We start from the raw sequence: 26440 nt of genomic DNA, 5'->3' as shown, positions 1-26440 counted from the left end.
TTTTTTGAGAACAATGATTTTTAAGGTTGGCTTATGACCAGTGCCACGTTGGTCCCATACTTGGCTCCAAAACTCCCCTGAAACCCTCCCCAGGATGGAACTTGCCTTAGCACAAACAGTAGCTTTTCATCCAGTGCTAGGGAGAATCTGACCTCCAGATCTCTGCGCATGCTGTTTCCTCTGCCTGAAATGCTCCCCTTCCCTTTTCCTTGTCTCGTTCCAGCTCATCCTTCAGATCTCAGCCTAGACCTCACTTCTCCCAGAATACGTTCCCCCACTCCCCCCCGCAGCCTATCAGGTCACGCTTCCTCCTCCGTGCCCTCTCCACGTCCACTTCCTCCATCTGAGGGCTTAACCCCACTGAATGGCATCTTCCCATTCACTTGTCTGATTCCCTCATAAACAGTGGGTCCCCTGAGGACAAAGACTGTGTCTTTCTTGTTCATCAATGTAATCTCAGCGCATATCACAGTGCCAGATACCGAGAAGGTGCTCAATAAATATATATTGATTAGATGAACAGCAACAGGGTATTGGTGAGATGAGAGAGAGAGAGACAGGAGTCATGAAGGTTCTCTTAGGAGGGTATTGTATTTACTGAAGTATAGAAACAACACTTCTCCTTCTACCAAAATGGCTTGCATGCAGGCGAAGCATGCAAATCCAGACCCAGAGATTCACGCGCACGCCCTGCTGCAGGCAGTCGCTTGTGCAATGTACTTTCCCTTGCTCTGAAACTCTCTTGTCATCTCCTCCCACGCATCTTTCTCATTCCCTGTATACAGGGAATTGCAAGAATAAAAGAACCTACCTGGTAGAGTAAAGGTAATACCAGAGAAAGAGATTCCATGATCGTACCTTTTTTTTTTGTTTTATTCTTCTTTTTTTGGCCACACCCCGAGGCTTCTGGGATCTTCGTTCCCCAACCAGGGATTGAACCCGGGCCGCTCTAGTGGAAGCACGGAGTCCTAACCACCAGGGAATTCCCATGCCTAAAAGCTTTTCTCATCTCTCTCTGCCTTCTAGATTACTGCACCATCCCATTGTGAGGAAATTTTACTTACCGTTATTATGTACAAATCAGGAAGACACCTGGACTTTTAAAAAAAATAGCTTAGCGCATATTTCTGCCAGCTATTAGGAGTCCTCCCAGGTGTGTCTTTGGGCAAATAGTTCCCAGCTCTGTGCCTCTTTTCTCTCTCACAGAGATGAGGAACAGAAGTTGTCCTCAAAGCACAATGTGACTTTTGGGGGGAAAGAAAGAGCTCCTTAAGGATGCAGAGTTGCTGGTCATGGTTTTGTCAACCCTGAGAGGAAGGAAGGTGTCACTTGCTTCTTCCACGGGCAGGTGAATTTTAAGTTGTCTTGAAGATTATCTTGAATGTGGTCAGAGGCTGAAGTGTCGACTTGCCTCCCCCAAAGAAAGAGTTCTGAGCTAGCCACATGAACTGCCTTGGGGAGGAGGAGAATTTCTAAAGGGGATGGGAGCGTTGTTGGTAAGGACCCAACTGGTAGCAGATCCAGCGTGGTAACATGACAGAAGCCTGCGAGTGTTTTATGAGCCCGGGAACAGCAGGCAGGGCTACCTCCTTCCTGTGCCAGGCGATGCCCTTTGCCCCGTGGCTGCCTCTGACCTCTTCCTGGCTACTTCTCCCAGCGCTGCCGACCACACTGCAGGTGTAGAGGACCAGTTACTAGGTCTGGGCTGCAAACCAGGGATGCTTGGGTGAACTCGCACTGCGAGACAGATCTTATTGAGCTCCTAATGTCAGCCTTTGCAATATGTTCCATCAAAATCAGTTCCCAAACTGGGAGACTTCATGTAAAATCCAGATCTCCACGTCTTTGGAAAAATGGAAGATCTGGCAACACCAGGCTCACGTTCTTCCACAAGAACAGCCAGCCAGAGGTGAATGGCTGCTGCCCCCTCCGGAGAGGACTTGCTGTCTCCAGGCCCCGCCGCTACTACCCAGGGCTCCTCCAGGCTGAAACCAATGTCCACTGCCTTTTATCATCATGTTACCTTGCTGGGCCCTGTGAAGGCACCTGAGGGCCTCTCCCTGAGTGGGGAACCTTCTGTCCCCCAGGTGCTTCATGATGCACTGAGTCCCTTTTCCTCCCTCACCCTGTTGGTGCTCATGTGTCCAGTGTTTCAGTGCTGAGGACTGGCTTCTTTCTGCCTCTGAGTTGTAAGTTGCCATCATCATGAAGAAACACAAGGCCACAGGCTAAGGAGCAGGCAAGGACCTGTTCTTCCCTTCCCAGATAACACACTCCCACTCCAGCAGTAACCTTCTGGGAATCATGCCCGTTTCTTTTCTTCTTTCTATTCCATTAGTGGTTTTCAAAGAGGACCTTTCAGCCAGATAAAGGAAGCAGCTGGCACTGTATCAGGCCTCCTGCAGGATGAGTGTTTTGGGGGGAGTCAGGGCTTTCCTGTGATTTGTTTTCATACCTGGTAAGTTGGGATCTCCCAGGTCATTGAGGTGTGCTCTCCTAAGGAAGGAATCGGGGCCTGCTTAACTTTGATCATTAAAATCACTGTTCTCCTTGCCCTTCTTTCATAAACAAGGAAATTGGAACAGAGCTAAGAGAGGCTTTTTCATGCACTTCAGGAAAGAATGAGCAATGGAAAAAGGAAATTGAGAGCTTTGGGGAGTTTATAGCAGAGGAGTATTTGAGTTTGAAATAGGAGCTGGGAATCCATATGTTAGGGAGGAAAGAAAAGAAAAGACCCTCCACACGCACAGAGCTTCAAGGGTACGTGCGGAAATAGCTATGGCAAAGGCGGCAGGGAAGCCCACGTGGGCTTTATCAGACCCAGATGTTCAGGCAGCAGTCCTCAGGATGCCCATGAAAGGGTCCAGAGCCAGAGCCTGCTGTGCTGGACTCAGTGTTTTCTTAACTACCGAGAAGCATGTGAAATCAGTGGCCAGAAGCTTTCCACTGTGCGCTCAATGAATCCGTGAGGCCCTGCCGGGGTCTTCACCACACCAGTTACACACAGGCTGGGCTGCCTCTCGGCAAGACTTGGATGTGGACAAGACTGGCTCACCTAGCCCCCGTCCTTGCCTGTCAGCCCCCGTCAAGCAGGGGCTGCCAACTTGCCTCTGCTGCCCTCTGCCCCAGACTAACCTTGGGATACAGGAGTTGGAAAGCCTGGGTTTAGCTCTCAATTCCACCTTGCATAAATGACTTAAACTCTCTGAGCCTCAGTTTTACCATCTTTAAAATGGGGAGAAAACATTTGTGGGGTGCATACAAGATATAAAGAATAAAGCACAAAACATGTTTTTTAAATCATTTTTTAAAATTATTCATAATTAAAATATTACTATGGAATATTTCAAACATATGCTCATGTAGACAGAATAAACCCTCATGTACTGGTAACCTTGCTTCAACAATGATCAACTAATGGCCAATCTTTTTTTTGGGGGGGAGGCATAGTTGTTTTACAATGTTGTGTTAGTTTCTACTGTACAGCGAAATGAAGTAGAGTTCCCTGTGCTATACAGCAGGTTCTCATTAGTTATCTATTTTATACATATTAGTGTATATATCTTATTTCATCTATATTTCCACCTACTTTCCCCATCCCCCTGTTATTTTGCAGCAAATCCCAGATAGCGTATTATTTGATCCCATTATCACACTTACATGGATGACCTGCTCCCTTAACCAACTGAAACGTATCCAATTCTCAGATGTCCCTTTCTGCACCCTTTTCCTCTTCCAGAGTGCCACCATTATCAGCCCAGCCATGCACCTGGTACCCTAAACCCCTCTCAAAGCCATTATTCCTACAAAACTGTCACCACTGATAGCAGCTCAGGTTGTAAGCCCTGGAGTCCTGAGAGGTATTTGCATTTTACCAGAGTCTGGTATCTTCAGAGAAAAGAGTGGAACTCTAGGGAATCCCTGGTGGTCCAGTGGTTAGGGGTCCACGCTTCCACTGCAGTGGGCACGGGTTCGATCACTGGTCAGGGAACTAAGATCCTTCAGCATGGCCAAAAAAAAAAAAAACAACTCTAAAAGGTAGACACTGAACATCAATCCTTGGAAGGAGAAGATATTGGGCCATTCCAAGCTCTCCAGGCCCTTGACATCAAGCTTAAACCCTGCAGGAATTGACTAAGCTCCTCCTCTGTTGGTGTTTTTCTTCCAGGAAGAGGGCACATGTGGTAGAGAACACCAAGTGAATTAGGTCCTCCTTCAGCCACTGACTGCAAGAGAATCAGGGCTCTCCTCTGCCAGCAGATGCTCTACTGCTGACTAAAGTCTGTGACAGAGATGACTATGAGACTCAGCTGTATTCCCAAGCCCCTGCGGAGTGGATAGAACGCAGGCTCCAGGGGCCAGGAGGCCAGGTTCAAATCCTGCCTGCACCGTTTACATCACATCACTTCTCTGTGCCTGTTTCTCTTCCTCATCTGTAGAGTTAGGGGTTCCGATACTTAGCTCACAGTTGGTGAAAAGATTAAACGAGGTAATACTGTGTCCATTAGGATTCTCTTGGTAACCAGGGACAGAAAATCCAACCCAAGATGCCTTTGGACAAAAAAGGAATTTGGTGCCTTACCTTAAGCTGAGAAGTCCAGGGCTGGTGAGAGGGTTCTGCACCCACTTTCCAGTGTGTGGTTTGGAGGGGGTGGTCCAAGGAATTCTCTGAGATGCCAGATGGGTGTCCTACAGTTCAACTCAGTCCTGACCCCACCTACCTGGAAATACCTGTCAGATCCCACAGGTTACGCAACTGCCCTTCACTCCAAGCCCACCTCACTTTAGGCACCATTTACAAGTCCAGGTGTTTACCTATGCTTCTAACCGATCAGCTGTAAATCAGAGATTCCCTCAACCTCTTCCTCAGATTCCTTTAATTTGCTAAAGTGGCTCACAGAACCCAGAAAAACAGTTTACTTACTAGATTACCAGTTTATTATGAAAGGATATAACTCAAGAACAGCTAAATGGAAGAGATGCATGAGGCAAGGTATGGGGAAAGGGGCGGAGCTTCCATGCCCTCTCCCAGCCCACTACTCTCCCCAGATCACGTGTTTACCAACCCGGAAGCTCTCTGAAAATAGTCCTTTTGGAGTTTTATGGAGGCTTCATAACATAGGCATGATGGATTAAATCATTGCCCATTGGGGATTGAACTCTATCTCCAGCCCTCACCCCCACGGGAGGTCAGCAAGGGTGCGACTGAAAGTTCCAACCTTCTTGATCACTTGTTTGGTTCTCCTGGTAACCAGCCCTCATCCTTAGGTGCTTTCCAAAAGCCACATTATGAACATAACAAAGGACACCTTTACTGCTCTGTTCATTAAGGAAATTCCAAGAGTTTTAGGACCTCCGTGCCAAGAACTACGGAGGAAGACCAAATATTTCTTTTCTATTTTTTTTTTTTTTTTTCAGTATGCGGGCCTCTCACTGCTGTGGCCTCTCCCGTTGCGGAGCACAGGCTCCGGACGCGCAGGCTCAACGGCCATTGCTCATGGGCCCAGCCGCTCCACGGCATGTGGGATCTTCCCGGACCGGGGCACGAACCCGTGTCCACTGCATCGGCAGGCAGACTCTCAACCACTGCGCCACCAGGGAAGCCCAGACCAAATATTTCTATTGCTTATTACAAATCACGTTATCACTGGTGGTCCTGGCTGGGTTTGGGGTTCTAATGTCAAAATCAGGACTTGGTTTCTCTCTACTTCTTGGTTCATATTTTATGTTTCAATTTGAGTTTTGGGTTAAAGTGGTAAACAAGATGACAGCATCCGCTTTAGCCCCTGTATCCTTTCAGGATCTCCAGAGAGAATCTCTTTTCCAAAAGTTCTAGGAAAAGTCTCACTGATCCTCATGGGGTCACATGACCATCTGTGAAGCAATCACTGTGGTCCAAAGAAATGAGATGCACTCATTTTCCTAGGCGGAGTCCCTGGATCTGTATGACTGAGGGGAAGGGGAGGGGTGATTCTTAGAGGGAAATTGCAGAGGGAGTTGGGCAAGGTTACCAAAACGAAGGTGGCCCAGCCCTGATGACAAAGCTGAATGTGTTTGCTATAGATGCTTCATAAGTCTTTGGGCACATTATAAAAGCTGATAAAAATGATTTTAAAAAATTCCCTTCTATCTCATGGAGTATTTTGATTCTTTTTCAACTATGTTCTACATATTTGATCTCATAACAGTCCTGGGAGACAGACAGGAGGACAGGTACTATCCCCTCTTACAGATGAGGAAATCAGAGCACAAAGCAGGTCAGGACTTTGCCCCCCGTCACACAGCCAGGTAATATGGGCTTGGCAGCTGGTGCCACATAACATAACTGGCTCTGAATCCCCTGGCAGATCCACTGGAACTGGAAACTGAGATATACAGTGTATGGGTTAATCAGGGCCTGACAGGGGGTTTGGATCAGCTGCCCAGGTTTGTTGCAGAGTAAGCAGTCTAGACTGGCAGCAGTCTGGGTGGGTCAAGTACCCATCTCTGATGCCCGGGCAGGTGGCAAGGGAGAGAGCTGGTACACAGGCCAAGACCCTGCCACCCCAGGGATACCCTCTCATGACCAATTCCATGTACAACAAGAAACTGGGTACAGGACTTAGTTTTCCTCGTCCCGGAAAAAAGGTGCCAGTCCAAAAAACATTGGGGGGAGGGCTAAGGCTGCGTTTGTTGCCAAGCTGACTTCTCCCAAGGGAAAGTGGTCCCAGAGCCAAGAGTGTCCTTTGCCAAGACATGGAGAGAGAGCAGAATCCCCAGTTAAATGGGGGTGGTTTGGCCAGAGCACTTGGGATCCTCCTAAGTGCTGTTGGGCTCTCCAAAGAGCCTTCCAAAAAACAGCACCCCTCTTCTACATCCAGGCTGTGAACACACTGAATAAAAAAGACAAAGGAATGGCAGAGAGCCAAGGTACCACCTTAATTATCACGAAAGCCAGCATGGGGGATGTAGCTTAGTGTGAGAACAAATTGGCTTCCTAACAGCCTGGAAGGAGGAGGGAGCAGAGCAGAACGTTGCGGATAGCCTTCCCAAGCTTTCCAGTCAGACGTCATTCCATGGGCATGGGCAGTGAGAGTCAAGACCAAAAGTGTCTTCAGGGAAAATCCCTTCTCATGGAAACCAGAAGTGGGGAAAAACAGACAGTGGCAAGTTATTCATCTCTCTGGGCATCAGTCTCTCCTGGGTACAATGGATGATGACAGTACCTCCCTCACGAGGACGCAGTAGGGTCCAAGGGAATAATGTGTATGACAGCCCTGGCATGTAGTAATCACTCAGTAAAAGCTGCCTGTCTCTGTGTACAGGCCAGGTTCATGGCAGGTGGCCTTGCTTTTCTCTCCAGCACGAAGCCCAGGGCCCCTGTGTCCTGCTATGTTTGTGTATCGCTCTTTCTCTCCAGCTGTAAAAATTCATGAGACTGTGGGTGTGCCGTGGCTTTTCAGTTCTTGCCTTCTTCCCAGGCTGTGTTCTCCCACTTGGGGGTGGCAGGGGGATGGCAGACATCCTCTTCACAGTGGTGAGAGCCCCCCTCTCCCCCCAGGCCCTGTTCCAGCAGATCCTGGCTCAAAGTTCAAAGCCGAGGTGGCTTTGTTGAGTAATTCAGTGATACTGCCTGCTCGACCGCCATCTAAGGGTACGGCTCACTCCCACACACCCGTTTGCCGAGCATCTGCTGCCCTGTGTTTTGTGGTGTGCAGGCTGGGAACGGGCACGTCGCCCCAACTGACCGCCGTGAGGCTGCGTTTCCTTCCTCTCCCCGCTGCCCTTGGGCTCTGAGTCTCACACACAGCCTCGCTCAGTGAGGTTTCAGATCCACTCCCAGGCTGCCTGGCGCTGACTGCATCTGGATTCACACCAACCTCTTCCTCCTGGGGGTTCAGAGTGTTCTTGGAAGGCAGCCTGGGAAGGGAAAGGCCTTCCCCAGCATTCCCCATCTAGTGGTTGGCTGACAGCGGAGACCTGAACTGCCAAGAGCTCTGGAGTCAGACAGACCTGAGTTCAAATCCCTGGGTGACCTTGGGCAGGCGGCTCACGCTGCTTCGGTTTCCTATTCTGTAAAAAATGTGACAGTAACAGTATCTGCCTTGTGGGATTATTGCCAGGATTCAGTGAGATGCTCACCGTGGACTGCTCACCCTGTGTCTGGCAAGCGGGAAGCGCTAGAGAGATGATAGCCCTTGACCATCAGTAAGGGACCTCCCTTCCCAGGAAGGGAGTGAACATGACCTTCTTTTGCCCACCCCACCTCCCAAATTAGACCCCTGTGTAGTTGCTCTGACTTGACCAAACCCATTTGGTTTTTTGCAGAGACCTTTGAGGCAAGGACTCTATCTCATTCGTCTTGTAACTCCCCTGCCTAACATGGTAGCTGACACTTAAAAAGCACTAAATGTTTCGAGTAAATAAGTGGAGGGTAAAGAGCAAGGGAGTGTCTGGTGAGCAGCATCTGTTCCAGGACTGTTTTCCGAACTCTACACCGTTCTTTCTGCCTCTTTCTCTTCTTCCTTCCCTCCCTCCTTCCTCCCCTCCTTCCTTGCTTCCTCTCTCCTTCCTTCTTTCCTTCCTTCCTTCTGACCTTCCTTTCCTTTTTCTAAACGGAAATAGCTTCCTTCTTTCCTTTTCTTGTAATCCAAGCTGTGAGAGCATCCCTTGAGAGCCCTTCACCCAGCCTAGAGAGCTTCGATTCCTCTTTCAAATTGAGTCTGTCCCCTGACTCATTCATTAAAATGCATAGGGCATGTGACCAAACTGCATAATGAGTCTCTCATGAGGAAGGCTCAGAGGCACAGACATGCTGCCAACTGCAAAGGCAAATACTTCCCGCCCCCAGCTGTGGATCAGGCTCATTGGCCGCCATGCCCTGGGAATGCAGGGGGCTGCCGTACATCTCCAGTAAATCAGCCAAGCCCTGGAGAGCTGCAGCCTGGCGCGGGCTCTGCAGTCTTGGAAGCTGCGTTCCTTTGGAGGATCCAACCCATGACCTTTTCTCAACCTTCCTCCACCCCCGCTTCACTTAGTTGTTCATTTATTTCAATATATTTTTAACCACACAAGTAGTAAGTGAATATATTCTTATTATAAAAAATTCAAACATAAAAGCAAGGCTCCTATGATAATTCCCCAATACTGCTACCCCTCTCTGAGATAGCCTTCTTCCAGTGTCCTCCAGCTGCTCTGTAAAAACACCCTATAAAGGCGATTTGGGCACCCAAACACCCTTTTGCCCTCCTGAAGTCCTAGGCCAATTCTCAACAGAACAGCCAACATGCATCTTGGACCCTTTCTCAGCCCCCTTCGTAGCAGCCCTCCAGTCCGCCATGTGTAATCCCCACTCACTCGGGGAAACTCCCCTGAATCCCATCCCTGCAAGAGAACCCTACCATCTACACTTAGGAAGAAAACAGATAAGCCAGATTATTCCCTGATGAGACAGTTAGGTTTAACTGTTTTTCAAAGGTGTCTGCACTTTCATTTGAAATCTTGCGGCATTCAAGGTGTCAAAATCCACTGATCATCATGGTGGCCTCTCAGGCACCAAGGCTGCCTGTGTTCCACTTCTGGGGAACGAGCCTCTCCGAACCCCCTAAATATGTCACTTGGGTAATAACCTGTTCTGCCAGGGTGTGGCCTTGGGAAAATCACTAACTTCCCTGGATCACATTAACTGACCTGCAGGATGGGAATAATACTAGCACCTCCTTCATTGGGTTGTTGTGAAGCTTAAATGGAACTATCAACGAAAAGCTTTTAGCGTTTTGCCTGGTACGTAGTCAAGATGAAATTAATTTTCATATCATGGTCAGGAATTATCCTCATCATCATTAGTTTTACTCTAATCCATAATACTCCAATTCATTCATTCCAGAAGTATTTTTATTGAGCACTTACTATGTGCCGGGCACTGTCCTTGATCCTGGGAGTCCAGCAGAGAAGGAGTCAGACACAGTTCCCACCCTCGACGGGCGTGTGTTCTAACACAAATGTACTGGACCTTTCTGTTTGATAAGCACTTTGTTCTCAGTTATGTCATGTGGTCCTCACTGATGCCTTTTAGTCAGGCAATGACCATATGATTTTCCCCGTTGTTTAGGTTTAGAGAATTAAAGTAATGAGACAGTTAGAAACTGCCCACCTACAACCTGATCTAGGGTCTTTCTGATTCCAGTCTCTTGAGGTATCAATGATTGTTCTGGGGTGTGGGGCTGGGTGAGGGGCTTTTGAGCAGCTCCCAGAACTTGAAAGCCCTGACCCCACCAGCAGTAGCACAAAAGAGAGACAGGACCGCCCTCCGTGCGCCTCTGAGAATCCCAGTTAGTTCTGTCCATGAAATCAATCACCTGGGCCTAACAAGCTTTCTCTGCTTGGTGCCAGCTTCCGGGGCCTTTTTATCAATGAAAAAGTGCTCGCTCCATCCAGCCTGTGACCCATGGGCCTGGCCATGACTGCAGGCATCTTAGCTGTCTGAGTGTACTTCCCCCTGGGCTCCCCCCAGAGCAAGAAAGAGAAGGGCTAGGACTGTGGGTTCAGTGACCAGACTGCATCTCCTTGGGGAGGTGCCAGGACTCCCAGCTGGAACGGGGTTCTCTGCACACAGCCAGCATCCCTCAAGTCAGGGCCAGGCCGGGCAGAGAGAGAACAACACACAGGAACTAGAAGTCTATCCAGGGCAGGCCTGGCAAAGACCCCAGGGAGAGGGCACTGAGGACCAGCCACCACATGGGTAGACCCAGGACGTGAACAGGGCTCTGCCAGGGACATTTTGCTGCCCCCATCACTGTGACCACTTGCTCCTGCCCTCTGACTGCAGGTGACAATTCTGAACCAGCACAGCAGCACGTGACTGGTGAAGGGTCCCCCACCTCCAAGGTCAATGCTGCCTAATCCTCATGGAAACTCACACACCCCTGCCCTTCTTCAGGGTCCTTTATCCACTCTGTCTTGACAAGCCCACACCCTTCCGAGGTGTGCTTCACACCCATCCCAAGAGTAGAGTTTCATTTTCTCTTTTATTGAATCCAAGTACACAGGATCATTCATAATCTTTGATTCATGACATTCTTTCGTCTTCATTTGGACCCTGCATAGCATGCATCTGGTTATTTATTATTTATTTATGTTTACTTATTTATTTATAATACAGTAAACACCTGTGGACCCACCACCCACTTCTCCCTATGTGTTTCAGCCCTTCCCATCACTTCGCCTCCCTCACCCATCCTGAATCTTGACTTTACCATTCATTGCTTTTCTAAAAATTAATTTTAATATATTTTTCTAAAAGTTGCATTGCTTAGATCTTGTTTTTACCTTGCTTAAGAAAATACTCTGCTGTATGTAGTCTTCTGAAATATACTTTTTCCTCAAAATATTATATTGCTAAAATTCATCCATATTGTAGCATAGAGCTATGTATGGTCCCTTTGTCCTCTTTATCACATCCCATGAGTACTTTTTATTTTTTTGATAGGTAAGAAGTGGATTTATTTAGAGAGATACACATTCCATAGAAAGAATGTGGTCCATCTCAAAAGGCGAAAACTGCCTTGGGAGAAACACACTCCACAGACAGAGGGTGGGCCATCTCAGAAGGTGAGAGGCCCCACAAGTATTAATTTATTCTCCTGTCAATGAACGTTTGAGTCGTTACCAGCTTTCCACTCCTTTGAACGTGCTGAGCTGAACGTTTGGCACACATCTCCTGAAAAACAATGTGAATGTACCCATTTACCATCTCACCAACAATGAACGTGTGAAGATCCTATTGATCCACATCCTCTCCAGTACTTGGCATTATCAGGCTTCTTAATTTTTTCCAACTGAAAGGTTATCAAATGGTGTCTCACTGTGGTCTGTTCATTTCTATTGGCCATCCAAGTATGGTTAACAATGATTAGTGGTGCAGTGGGGATCACCCTGCCAAGGGGCCATGAGATTTAATGAAGCACAGCACGCTTGCAAAGCCTCTCCCAGTTGGGACCATGTCATTGTCTTGTTCAGCTGTGGGTCCCCAATACCCAGCATGGTGCCTGGCAACTCATTGTTATCATCACTGTGATCATCCTAACAGCAACGATAATAATATATTAACAGGTATTGAGCACTTACTAAGTGCCAGGTGCTATCCTAACTAACACCTTTACTTTTATTATCTTGTTTCATCATTTCAGAAACCCTATAAGGTAGGTTCTATATTACCCTCTTATAAAAGAGGGGGAACTGAAATTAAATACCTTTCCCAGAATCACACAAATAGTAAATGATGGATCCATTCACCATACCTGAACCCTGGCATCTGACACCCAAGCCCTTAACCGCTATATTATAGGTATCCAATAATACTTGAATGAAGTGCCTTTATTTACCGGTAACCAGAGGCAGGGTCAGATGCCTTGGCACTTTTACTTTTTATCTCCTATCAGATATATTTAACATGCACCCAAATTTTGGTTATAAACGAAGCTTAGAAGATTTTTATAATTTTACTGTAGTCAAATGTAACTCATTTAATTTATGATTGGTTATAATTTCTCAGCAATTATTATGCAGACTTGAGAACTCTCACTGTGAGAGAACTCTCACCTGCAAATTGTTCTTAAATGTCATGAGATGTTTATGAATTTCTCCTTTACCAATAATTCCCCTAACCCTGCTCTATTTTTTCCTCTTATCAATCACACTTATTATCTCTAACATACCATATAATTTGCTTATTTTTGTGTCCGTTATTCACCCACAAGGGCAGGAATATTTGTCTGGTTAGTTCTGTCTATACCTTTAATTGGTTTAGCACTTATGTAGCCCTGAAACTATAGTGCCTGCAACTATACCTGGCCAGAGAAACAGCTCAGCAGATCTTTGGTGAATGAATGGCAGAAATGTACGCTTCCAGGAATGAATGAATGAGTGAATAAGCCAACGAATAGTAAATTGAACAGTTAATGAAGATTGGCTATATTATTTTCATTTGGTGGTTTAATTTTTTCTTTTAGAGCCAACTCTTTTTTTCAGGGTTCAGGTTTCAAACACTTCTGTAGGCCCTGGGAGGCCAGAGATTTTGTGTCTCTATGCCAGATGGCTAAAACAGTCCTGAGGATCCAAAACAATGTTTTGTTGCCTTTTCCTTTATCTCTTAAAAACCAACATCAGCAATGAGCAGCCTGCCTCACATGAGACTGGCAACAAGGCAGGACGCATTAAAAAAACAAAACACAACAAAACAAAACAAAAAACTCCTGGCAGCATTAATATAGCAATTTTTCTAGCAATCTCCATCAGTGTCCAGGTCCAGCGCACGCTGTTATATGTGCAAAACATCTGACATATGCGTAACAGGCTTGAACCCCTGGCTGTTGTTTGTATTTCCAAACTGGGGTGCACTAGATAAATGCAGGAATCAGGAACCATCCCTCCTAGTCAAGCATTTGTGGCTCAGTTCTCAGAGCCAGGCCAAACGAGTAATTATAGCTTCCCTCTGTGGTGTACAGGGCAGGAGGCTGATTTAATAAAGGAAGCCTGCTGTCTGTCTCCAGCCTGGCTCTGACTCATGGGACCAGGGAGTCCCAAACTCGCTACCCACAGAGGGCGGGCGAGCAGCTGCGGAGGGTGGTAGGTGCGGGTGGCCGCCTAGAAAAGCCGAAAGCCCAGAGAATGAGGAAACTCCCTGCTTGGCCCTGACAAACCTGCAGCTGGAGCCAGAGGAAGTGAGGCTCAGACAGCGCAGCTGCTGTTCCAGCAACTGCGGCCCCTGCCACACCCTTGAAAGGATGCCCCCGCCGCGTGGAGATGTAAAATAAAATGCGTTAGTAATTTTCACATTCGGGATTAATTGGGGGAGAAACCAAATCGCCTCTATGAGGGACGGCTGCCTTTGCATGCTAGGCCGGTGGCTTGGGTTTCTTGTAGGGGCCTTGGGTGGTTGGAGTCTGGAGAGATGAGCGCTCTGTCCTTTTGATTTCCCACTTGGGCAGGGGAGGCAGCTAATTAGGTCTTTACAGCCACAGTGGCAGTTTGACCTGGGAGTGGCTTCAGCTCCGTGAGGGCGACAGCCTGCTCTGGGGAGGATTTGGACTCCACCCTAGTCGGGTCACCGGCGGTCATTTTATCCTTCCTTCCGTCTCCTTCTTCTTCCTCCCCTGGCAGGCAGCCAGATGGAGACAACTTGCCCTCCTCCTCCAGGCCCCGTGGGCCAGGAGATTCCAGCCCGCACCCCTTCCCTTCCCGCTGAGTCATCCACCTCCCGGTCAGGTGATCCTCCCCTGGGCCCTTCTGAGAGCACCTTGACCCATATTCTGAACTCTCCATTGCAGCAGGTTCGAATCGTCCTGAGAGAGGGCCCGCCAGGCCAGTGGGCAGGGGGCCCTGGTGCCGCTGCTGGCAGCCCCAGGCTGCAGACCAGGCGCCCCGGGCAGTAGGAAGGGGGTGCTCCCCACTGAGAACCACCAGACAAGCCTGAAAACTGGAGAGTTAGGAGGCTGTGTGCCCGGCGGGGGGAGGGAGGTGTCGAGTTGAGTCAGCTGGGAAAGCTGACAGCCACTGGGAGACACACGCCTCCTCCCCTCCTGCTTCGGGCTGGTGGCTCCGTGCCAGGCCCCGACTGAGCGGGCTGCCGGGGACAGGCAGGGCAGTGAAGGGCACATGCGATCCCGGCTCCAGGGTTGGGTGATACTGCTGTCCAGGGGAGGGGAAAGGTGAGGAACTATGCAAATCATGGGATCAACCTAGATGACTCATCGGGATAATCCCAGCCGAGAAAATAGCTCCACCCCACCCCTACCCACAAGGAACAAGTTCCCGTCCCCAAATCACCCACAAAACAGCCTCGACTTACTTTGTCTATGGGTTCTTTGTGCAGTTGCGGCCTGTGCACTCTTTGTGTCCCCTGGATGTGAGGATAACGGGGGCGGTGCTGTGGGAAAGGAAATCAGCAGGGAAGGGTTCAGAAGCAAACTTCAGTCACTGTAGGCCTCAGTCTCCAATCTGTCACCGGGGGCAGGGGTTTAATAAAACGACACTACGTACGTCAAATGGTGTGAGCATCAGGTCAGATGGCATGTGTAAAAATATTCTATTAATCATGCATAATTATGCATAACTATACCATGTTCTCTTCTCTAGATTGTTATATCATTCCCTCCTTCTTCTGTTTTTTTTTCTAAATTGTTTGGCTGCGCCCTGCAGCACATAGGATCTCCCCCCACCAGGGATCACACCCGCACCCCCTGTAGTGAAAGGGCAGAGGCTTAACCACTGGACCGCCAGGGACCCCCAACCCCAGCCCCAGCCCCTTCTGAGAGGATCATTTTATTTGCTGAATGTCCCAGACATAGAAGAGCCTGACCCTGGGTGTGTTCACAAATGCAAACAGAAAACGGTAGTTTCTGGCTACTTTGTGGTCTATCAAGTCTAATGCACAGCCCCATGTAGCATGATTACACACCACCCACAGGTTAACTGTACATCATTTTATTCTTTCATATCAAGAAAAGCTGTGCCTGTATCATAATTTGGATAATAATCTGCAGACTGGAGCAAAGTTCATTTTTTAAATCAGAATGTAAACTTAAGAAGAAGTTACTGTCTGGGGCACAGTGAGTGCTAGATGGCAGGGCAGGTGCAAGTGACACGGGTGGAAGCAAAGACGAAGGGAAGAGGGAAAGAAGGGAATTAGTAACTGTAGGAGCAGAGCTGGATTTACCGGGAAGCTAATAATGCTTAAATTTCAGGGCCCTTCATTTGCATGCATTCCAAGGCCTGGTACCTAATTTTTAATTTGTAATTACGTATTCCTTTCCTAAAAGTGAGCCCGCAGTATTGTATACACTTCAGGCCCCACCACACCTGGATCTGTCCCTTTCCAGAAGGTCTCTGAGAGACTCAACCTTTGTTCTTGTATAAGATTCACAAGCACAAAAGAAATGCAAGTGGTATGGGGGATGTGGCATTTCCACGTTGTCTCCACCGTGAACTCCAAATCTGAAATTTGCAGGAAGATCCACATGTAAGCCAGGCAAGGACAACACCCTAAGGAATGGGATGTAGAAAGAGGGTGGAGGTCAGGAATGCACAGAATTATTGGGCCAATTCCAACTGACTTCCCGAATCCACTGTGGTAGTTCCAGGACTCTGCAGTGTCCAGGTTTGAATCTGGTTGCACAGCATGGGGCAGTGGAAAGACAGTGGCTTGCAATCTGGAAGTCTCTAACTAGTCCTGGCTGGTCTTCTCTAGTCCTCTCTCATTAACTAGCTATGTGGCCCTGGTGGAGTAACTTAACCTCTTTGGGTCTACATTTAAGATAATGGTGGGTGCTTTCAGAGGGCTTTGCTTAAATTGCCTTTTTCATCACTGTATTCTCATTGTTGAGTGCAATGTCATAATAATAAAAGTAATAATTAGTATTATTTTATATTAATAGCAAAAATTTACATAGTGCTTATAGATGTGGAAACTGAAGTACAAAGCTGTTACTAAATTTCCCCAGGTCATCCATCTAGTACACGGCAAAGCTGTGATTCAAACTCAAGCAGTCTGGCTCCAGAGTCCCCCTTTTCAATCACTTTACATTTTAAATACATATTTTTTTAAACTAATAGATTTTATTTTTTAGAACACTTATAGGTTTACAGAAAAATTGAGAGACAGTACAGAGAGTTTGGGGAATGAAGCAAATCAGCAAATGAAGTATCCTTTGATTGAGACCATGATTCATTACCCAAGGTACATGGGAAAGAAACTGGTGAGCTCTCCATTTTGTATAGGTTACTCCACCTAATTCTCATAGCTAACTACTTTGTTAAGTAGGTAGCATTAACAGCATTTTTCAGTGAGGAAACTAAGGCTCAGAGAGGCTAGGGGACTTGTTCCAGGTAATGCAGCAGATGGAGGTTTAAGACTAGAAAGTTATGATGTATCGGATCCTAAAGATATGTTTGCCTCTCTGAAAACTTCGTAATTATCACCAAAAGGTATTTTGTCTTATGTTTATTTCCCTAACGTTCACCTCTAGTGCCACAGAGTTTTAAAAATGCTTTGTAACCTTTTATATCTTTTGGTCCAGGAAGGTGGGTGAGGCAGTGATTATGATTCCATTTTATAGAGGAGGCTACTCAGGCTGTAAAAATTAAGATCCTATGATAAGTGCTGAGGTAGAGTCAGGACTGAAACACGATTTGTTGACTCTCCTCCCTTTTCATTCAAGCATCCCTCCATCATAAACTACCTCATTGCACGTTTACTCTTGCTAAGCCCACACAGAGGAAATACCTTGTTTGCTATGAGTCCCCGAGGGACTGCCTCTCTTCCCAGAGGTCGGCCAAGAAAATTTTTCCAAAACCGAAGCTTTGACTTCGTTTATGTCCTTTACTACATGTTTGGCATTTTATCTGCTCGGTTGCCAAAGCATGGAGAGAAAGGGTTAACTGTGCCATTTTCTTTTCAGCCTTGTACTGAACCAACCCAAGGGGGGTTGGCCATTTTCAGTTAAAGAAGGTTGTGCCTGATTCTGATGGCACAATCAGAAACTGCATTGCCAGTGTTGGAAACCCATTTCATGATGGCAGCAAAGAAAGGGTTTCCACTCTGCCCTCAGCTCTCTGGCCAATATAAGTATACTTCTGAAGCAAGCAAATTATCTTTGGCACTTCCCCTTCCTTGACAGCCTCAAGCTGGAGGCACCCAACTTATTACCCCAGAGCAGAGCATATTCTTTTTCGTTCGTTTGTTTGTTTGTACTTGATCTTCTTATTTTGAAAACATTTCAAACCCATGGAAATGGTGCAAGAATGAGGCGTCATAGATTAAGAAGGGCTTACTTAATGTTTTTATTTTAATTTTCTATACAATTTTTAAAGATTATACTCCATTTACATTTGTTACAAAATGTTGGCTGTATTCCCCATATTGTACAATACATCCTTGTAACCTGTCTTACACCCAGTAGTTTGTACCTTCCACTACCCACCTCCTGTACCGCCCCTCCCCCCCAAGAGGGTTAATTAACTTTAAAAACCTTATTTAATGTAATTTTTTAAATTTTAAAATATTAATTTTTTTATTTTGACTAGGAGTTACATTTGTCTGGTTCAAAATTCAAGAGGATATACAGTGAGAAGTCTCTCCCAAACCTTGTCCCCCATTATCCAGTGTCCTTTTCTAGAAGAAGCCAATGATTCAGTTTATTATGTACCCTTCCAGAGATATGTATACCCTTCCAGAGATATGTATACAAGAAAATATAATTGTATGCATGTATTCTTGTTTTGCCTTTTTTTCCCCATGATAGCATACTCTATTATCCCACATCTTGGTTTTGTATTTGAAATCATTCTAATTCCATTCATAAAGAGTACTCTCAAATTTTAAAAAATGATTTTATTGTATTCCATTGTTTGGGTATTCCATAATTTGGTTAACCAGGTCCCCAAGGTCATCACTTAAGTTGTTTCTAAACTTTTGCCTTTACTGACAGTGCTGTAATGAATAACCCTGTACGTGTGTTATTCCTTAGGATAGATTGTAATAGAGACCAGAATTAAGGTTCTACTATGAGATTATGTCCGGGAGGTTTCATAAGTTCAGGCACTTAGAAGGCAGGTCATTCCTTGCCTCTGTTCTACACTCCTTTGATCTGTGATTGGTAACCTAATCTTACATGCTCTAGGTCTTTAAATTTTCACTGGTGCTATCTCCAGTCACAGCAGTGATAAAAGAACTTTTCAGCATTTTCTCATGCTAAGATGGTCTGTTTCTCACGGTCTCTGGTGCCCACCTCTGCTCAGAACATTGGCCAGTTAGTTCAACAAATAGTACCTGTGTTGCTACCATGAATCTAAACTGGTCTGGGACCCATCAGTCAATTTGTGTTCTGACCTTGGTGCCAGGTTAGAACACTTGAACCAGAAGTCCAGGCTTCATGCTGTTTGTATTTGAGAAATAAATCAAAGTTTCCCAAGTGTGCTGTTAGAAGAATTCAAAGAAGCATGGTAAAAAGGTATAAATACCAACAACAACAACAAAAATGATAAACAGTTATTTCCCAAAGGACAGCTGGAAGGCAGTGCTGCAAAGTTAAGTAGCCAGGAACATCCTCTGCTGCTTTTTCAAATTAGGTCTTGTTACATATATTTACTAGGACACATTTCAGATAAAGAACTAAACTCCATCATTGTTAGCTCAGAGGAAAAGAAGAAAGGTTCATAATCTAGTTAAAGATGCAACTGCCACAATAAACACACACACACACCACACCACCACCATCACCATACCCCACACCCCACACCTTACATGTGGTGTGGTTACACTGTAGCATTTTGAAAAAAAAAAAAAAAATCAATCTCATTTAGCATCCTGCTTCCCAGATGGGCTACCCTACATCTATTCTAAATATTAAAAAAAAAAAAAGACTGTATTTCGTCCTTGAAAATATTTAGGAAAGGAAATACGTACGTTCGTTCCACCAAATATATATGTATATAAAGGAAAGATTACATCAAAACTTCTGAGCAACCTTCCAGCTTTAAAATATGTAGTCACTCTCATCATCAAGAAGTTCTCCTTGGACTTCCCTGGTGGCACAGTGGTTAAGAATCCACCTGCCAATGCAGGGGGCACGGGTTCGAGCCCTGGTTCGGGAAGATCCCACATGCCACAGATCAACTAAGCCGGTGCGTCACAACTGCTGAGCCTGTGCTCTAGAGCCCGTGAGCCACAACTACTGAAGCCCACGCACCTAGAGCCCGTGCTCCGCAACAAGAGAAGCCACCACAATGAGAAGCCCACGCGCCACAATGAAGAGTAGCCCCTGCTCGCCGCAACTAGAGAAAGCCTGCACGCAGCAATGAAGACCCAATGCAGCCAAAAATAAACTTATATTAAAAAAAAAAAAGTTCTCCTTTCCATCTGTTAACTATTTTTAAAAAAATATTTATTTATTTATTTGGTTGCCCCAAGTCTTAGTTGCAACAGACGGGCTCCTCAGTTGCGGCACGTGGACTCCTTAGTTGTGGCATGGGAACTCTTGGTTGCGGCATGCATGTGGGATCTAGTTCCCTGACCAGGGATCGAACCTGGGCCCCTGCATTGGGAGTGCAGAGTCTTAACCACTGCGCCACCAGGGAAGTCCCCTGTTATCTATTGAAATAATTGTCACCCGAGGCTTGAGCATGATACGTGACAAGTTCATTTATTTCATAAACCTTTATTGAGTATCTGCTGTGGACCAGGCACTGCCACAGCACTGAGGATGTGGTGGACAGAGATCTTTATCCCATGGGGCTTATGTTCTAGTGGAGGTGGAGAGACAGTAAACAACAGCAAAAGATACAGTATATCACATGGTGCTAAGTGATATGGGGACAAATAAAGCAGGGGACGCAGTAGGGAGTGTGGGGACGAGGGGGGAGGGTCACATTTAAAAAAAATTAATTAATTATTTTATTTTGGGCTGTGTTGTGTCTTCGTTGCTGCACGCAGGCTTTCTCTAGTTGCGGTGAGCAGGGGCTGCTCTTCGTTGCGGTGCGTGGGCTTCTTATTGCGGTGGCTTCTCTTGTTCCGGAGCACGGGCTCTAGGCACGCGGGCTTCAGTAGTTGTGGCACGCAGGCTCAGTAGTTGTGGCTCACGGGCTCTAGAGCACAGGCTTGGTAGTTGTGGCACGCGGGCTTAGTTGCTCCGCAGCATGTGGGATCTTCCCGGACCAGGGCTCGAACCCGTGTCCCCTGCATCGGTGGGCGGATTCTTAACCACTGTGCCACCAGGGAAGTCCGAGGGTCACAATTTTAATTTGTGAGGTTAAGGAAGGCCTCACTGAGAAAGTAGCATTTGAACAAAGTCCTGGAGGAGGGGAGGTGATATAATGGTGGCCCTTCAGGTACAAAGTAAATAAACCTCCTTTGTGGTATAATTTGAGGGTAAGCCCTTTTTATCTCCAAATGTTCTTTTCACCAACTAATCATGATTCCTAAAATTCTATTATTAGTGATACACACTTAGGTTAAGATGCTAAAATTAAAAATATACAGTTCTGAACTATTAAAACCTTTGGGTGAATTTGTTTATCTGATACTTTTGTAAGTTTCAGCGATGGAGGAGAGTAAGGTGATTGAACAGGGGGAGGTATGTGCAGTGATAACAGATTTGAGGACGTGCAAGGGGCAAGAATGTGACACAAGGGCCTGGGTTGCCGCCGCTGGGAGCAGGACTGAATCCTCTTTAAGAATTGCTCTCATTTTGCCTGCTGTGTCCACGCCCATGTTGCCCAGTCCTGGGGCTGATCCTGGGGTTCTCAGCCAGTTCCTCCTGACCATAGTGCTAAGGGAGGTGCTCTGGGATGCAGGAAACAGGCTGATGGGTGGTTTAATAACATCTCCCCGGGAGCTCGGCAGAGTGTTTGGAGTTGTGCTGCAGACAGTCGTGTAAAAGGGGACACACAGGAAAGCAAGTCTGAGACTTGTAGCTCTATTAGTCTATGGTTAATTTAACAGCTCTCAGAAAAATAAACGAGTCAGGAAACTCTGAAAGTTTCCTCCTTAATCAATGCAGGAAAGCAGCATTATGTATGACGACATTCACCTCATCTTTTGAAATGAGATTATCCCCTATGTCTGTATTTTAGGTTTACCTTTGTTCCTATAAGTCCCATTCTCAAAAAATCCTTCTATAGACAAAAGCTTTAGACCATGGGTCACAAACTCAAATGCCTACAGGGACCAGAGAATAATGGACACGAGTAGGTAGGGATTGGTGGGGACCGAGACACAGTGGAGAGTGCTTGCCTCTCCTCAGCTCCTGGGAGTGTTATCAACGGGGAATGAAAGTTCAGTATTGCTAGAATTTTTCATTTTTCAACAGAAGGTGGAAATCCAAATTTTTAGGCAAAATCTTCTGATTTTTAAATGTTGGCAACCAGTCCAAGACAGTTGGATACACTGTACAGCCCATTTATGATGTCTGATATAAACAGAGAATTTTGGTACATTATGGAACACGATAGCAAAGGTAGGCAGAGGAGGGACATCTGATTAACCTGCAAGTTTGAGAAGGTACATTTTTTAGGGAGTTGACTGCTTTGCCAAGGTTCTGCCTCATCTCTTTAACCAGTTATCTTGGGAAATAAATCAAAATTTCCCAAGTGTGCTATTTGAAGAATTCAAAGCTAGGAACCTTGGAGTCGTCCTGGTGGCATGGGAGAAAATGCTGAACAGAGAATTCAGAGGCCTGGGTCCTAGTGTTGGTTCTTTCACAAACTCAGGGTGCTACCTTGGGTGGATCTCTCAGTCCCTTGGGGTTTAATTCCCTTATCTGCAGAATGAGGGGCTGGACTTCACGGATTTTTAGAATGTCCCCCTCCAAGCCCAGGAAGTCTTCAGACATGCATTCAAGGGGTGGAGAAGGGCAGGGCATCCCAAAGCTCACAGAAAGGCTGCTCAGCTTTTGTTCTGTTTTTTCATTCGGGACTTCTGCTTTTCTGTGTTTTAGATCTTGAGCTTCTGCAAAAAAAAAAAAAAATCTTTTTAAAGAAAGTTTCCTCATTTTCAAAAAAGTTTCAAAATCATTGAATTAGTTTATCAGTATCAGTAATATGTTATTAGTTGAGGTTTGCAAACTCTATGAGGTGTGCAGCTAATCGAAATGATACGTTTTTTCTCCATTTGTCTACCACTGCTTGTCTGGTTACAGCTGCTGCCAGCTCCCACCTCAGGCATAAATCAAACCAACAAGTGGCCAACAAATAGTTTAGGAATATCTGACACATGACCCAGTTCAATAGATTGTTTGGGGGGATTTAAGAAAATCTTTCTTTTGGTGATCAGATGTGTTGTTTTTGTGATACTATATATACCTATAAAATAGAGTCATATTTGCTACTAAATAAGCTTTTCCTGGTTCACATGATTTGGTAAATTATAGCAACTTTTCACAGTGATCTGCAGCTTCCAGGGGCTCTGACACTGGGAGAAATCTGAAAATCACTCGACTGACTTTTAAAAATTAGCTATAATTTATTGATAATCTAATATGTGCCGGTTTTAGGTATATCATCTCTAAGCTTCAGATTATTTGCACTGCAAAAGAGATATTTTTAATCTCTATTTTACTAATAAATAAAGAAACTAAGTGAGGTTAAACTAGGTGAGGTTGAAGACTTACCTGGACCACATAGGATTCTAACCCATACCTGTCCCAGCATGTTCTCAGCCAGACAACCTCAAAGGTCGCTTCTAACCTTGAGAAGTTAGGAGGCAGGAGTTCTTCTGTTTTAAGCTGTCCTAGGATCAACTGCAAAACTGCTGTCAACTTGCAACTTTCCAGATCCTCTTACCTACTGAAACCCTTGAATTAAGTTTTGTTAACTCATAGTCATTCAAGTTTAGTGCCCTGATCTTTACTAATAAGAGGGTCTCTGAATTTAAATAGTCCCTTGCATAGCCAGGACATCTTCTGTAGGAGATGAAAGAACTTTAGATCAGACTTTTGGGGATGAATAGGTGGATTTATCGTGTTATGTCTGTACTTGGCCAAGCTGAGTTTCTCCTGTTGCAAAAGAAATGGCTTTCCCTGTTGGGTGATCTACATACTGTTCTGGTCTAATGGATTCAGTTTCCCTAGTGGACAACTGTTTTGTTCAACACTTTGCTGGGCACATAGTATAACCTAGGTCAGTATTTCTAATGACAGTAACCACTGGATTTATTTACTTATTTATTTATTTGCTTAAAAGTTCACCTACGTGGGCTTCCTTGGTGGCGCAGTGGTTAAGAATCTGCCTGCCAATGCAGGGGACACGGGTTCGAGCCCTGGTCTGGGAAGATCCCACATGCCATGGGGCAGCTGAGCCCATGCGCCATAACTACTGAGCCTGTGCTCTAGAGCCCGCGAGCCACAACTACTGGAGCCCGCACACCTAAAGCCCGTGCTCCGCAACAAGAGAAGCCACCGCAATGAGAAGCCCGTGCATCGCAACGAAGAGTAGCCCCCTCTCGCCACAACTAGAGAAAGCCCGCGTGCAGCAACAAAGACCCAATGCAGCCAAAAATAAACAAATTAAATAAATAATTTTTTTAAAAAGGAGCTTATAAAAAAATGTTCACCTACAAGACAGTAGACCAGTAATTTTCATTTACACACCGCAACATTTTCAGAGAATAATGTTTGTGAACATTATTAGTAAGAAACAGAAATGTGAGGCAGAGAGCATAGGTGTTCTGATTCTCATTTAACAGGCAAGAAAAATTGCTTATAATTCATTCAGTTGGCAAGTGGTAGGGCCTGAATTTCTACTTGTAATCCTGTGTGCTCCATTTTACTAAAGTCATTTGGTTTTTCTAACTGGAGGGGAAACCAATTGACTTTCAGCATGAATCTAGGTTTTGTTAACAGTTCTGATGGTGATTTTGAAAAATAAAGGAAAAATAGTTTATTAATTGCACAGCTTGAGAAAAATATCAATAGCCATTGCTTTACCTTAAAAAAAAAAGTAGAGGTCCCAATTATTCATAAGGTCTTCAAATTTAGAGTTTGCCATAACAAAAAATATGGACAAATGTTTCTGAGCCCACCACTACTTGGTCTCTGTTTCCTGCAAGAAAGAGGATGGAATTTGGACACATCCCTCTGGGAGCATTGTTTTTTATTCACTTTGCACTTGAGTGATTGGTTGATTGCCTCTGACTTCTACAGCTATGTGAAGGGGTTTGTTGACGACTTTCTTTTATGAAGGAAGAGAGAAGTGTGCTGGAACTTTCCCCTTTGAGTTTGAGGTTTTGAGAGCAGGTCCTAACAGATGAACCTCAGTTACTTGGGTGCCTTTTCTCTTTCTTTCCTGGGAGGTTAATTTTTCATTTGGTTTGTGCCTAATTCTGCCCCTTTGCGATAGCGAGGCAGGTATTCAGAAGCCACAAGCGTAGTCTGAAGAACACTTTAGGTTGCCCTAGACAGAGGTGACACAGAAACGACTCACCTAGAGGATAAGAACACGGTAGTTGGATAGTTATTCAGTTTCGTGTTACTTAGAGCAGTACTTTCTACCTTGGCTGCACAAGCAATGACACAAAGAGGTTTTAAAACATATTGGTGCCTGAGACCCATCACCCCTAGGTTGGGGCCGGGTCTAAGCAAAGGTAACTTTTAGGTTTCCCAGGTGATTCTAGTATGCAGTTAGCTTTGAGAATCTCTCATTGAGGCTCCCAATATCTTATTCAAAACCAGGTGAGATAACCCCAAATGACAGCAGTTCTTTCTCCCAGGATATTACAGGTATTTTGGGTGAACATTTCATTCAGTGGAAAATACACATTTCTTTTTTTTTCTTTCTTTTTTTTTTAAGTGAGAGTTTTTAAAAAATTTTTATTTTATATTGGAGCACAGTTGATTAACAATGTGTTAGTTTCAGGTGTACAGCAAAGTGATTCAGTTATACGTATACATGTATCTATTCTTTTTCAAATTCTTTTCCCATTCTGGTCATTACAGAATATTGAGTAGAGTTCCCTGCGCTATACAGTAGGTCCTAGTTGGTTATCTATTATAAATATAGTGGTGAAAATACACACTTCTTGAGCACCTGTGTTCTAGGTGCTGAGAATACTTCCAGGAACAAGACTGAGCCTGCCTTGGCCTCGAGATGCTTGGTTTCTAGTGGGCGGAGACAAACACACACACACAGGACTGTGGTGTTTACAAGGAAACCACCGGAGTAATTAGGGGTCAATGAAGGCCTCTGTGAGGAGCAGCCATACCTAGAGCGTACGGAAAGGCAGAGGGAATAGAGGGTGAAAAGTTCCCGAGACAAGGAAGAGTGGTATGTTTGAGGAACAGAAAAGACTGCAGTCACTTTTGTTTATCTACAAACAGGAGTGCCAGAGAATGAGCAAGCTCCAGCCTGACATTTCTTACAGTTTCCACAAATCACTCCGTGTATTCTTGCCAAATAGTACATACTCTGAAAAGGGAACACAAGGAGAAGTGTCTTCTAGGAGCCAGGGTACTGTGTGCTGGACGAAGACGGCTCCACGGGATTAGCCAAAAATTGCTGACTATGCGAAAAAGTCAGGCAGTCCTCCATGACACTGAGATGGACCGTGAGAAAAGGGAAAATTCAGTTATGTATTTGATAGCCAGAGGATTTGGCCTAATGCTTCGGTCTTTTATCTTGTTGCTAACCATCACTCAAATACAGCCAATCAGCGAGGCAGAACTGGCCCCGTTTTGGAAGAAATTCAGTTCTCTGACATACTAGTTTTGAGCTCTCTACCCAACCAAACTTTCTGGAAGGTGAAACGTTTGTCAACTATTTGTAATGTTGGAGAAATCAAATATGTGCCTGTAGGAGACAATTTCTATGAATTTCTTGTTTTAAGAAACATTGACTCAGCTCCTTTCCTGGTTTCCACAAAAGACTTCTACTTAAACTGCACAGGGTCTGGGAATTCCCTGGCAGTCCAGTGGTT

General features: G+C 45.5%; 1 protein-coding gene and 1 non-coding gene across 8 annotated transcripts in view; one reads left to right on the top strand and one right to left on the bottom strand.

Annotated features, from left to right (window-relative positions):
- Positions 1 to 26440, top strand: part of CHD9 (chromodomain helicase DNA binding protein 9) — a 236832-nt gene that overhangs the window by 15466 nt on the left and 194926 nt on the right. The window lies entirely within an intron of this gene.
- On the bottom strand, positions 20041 to 20112 carry TRNAG-CCC. Its single transcript has one exon. It is a non-coding gene; the product is annotated as a tRNA-Gly (tRNA).

Source organism: Monodon monoceros, unplaced genomic scaffold, assembly GCF_005190385.1.
Source record: "Monodon monoceros isolate NGI ecotype Baffin Bay Population unplaced genomic scaffold, NGI_Narwhal_1 Super_Scaffold_10, whole genome shotgun sequence".
Taxonomy (NCBI): domain Eukaryota; kingdom Metazoa; phylum Chordata; class Mammalia; order Artiodactyla; family Monodontidae; genus Monodon; species Monodon monoceros.
The sequence above is the reverse complement of the archived record's forward strand: the minus strand, read 5'-3'. Positions and strand labels throughout refer to the sequence as shown.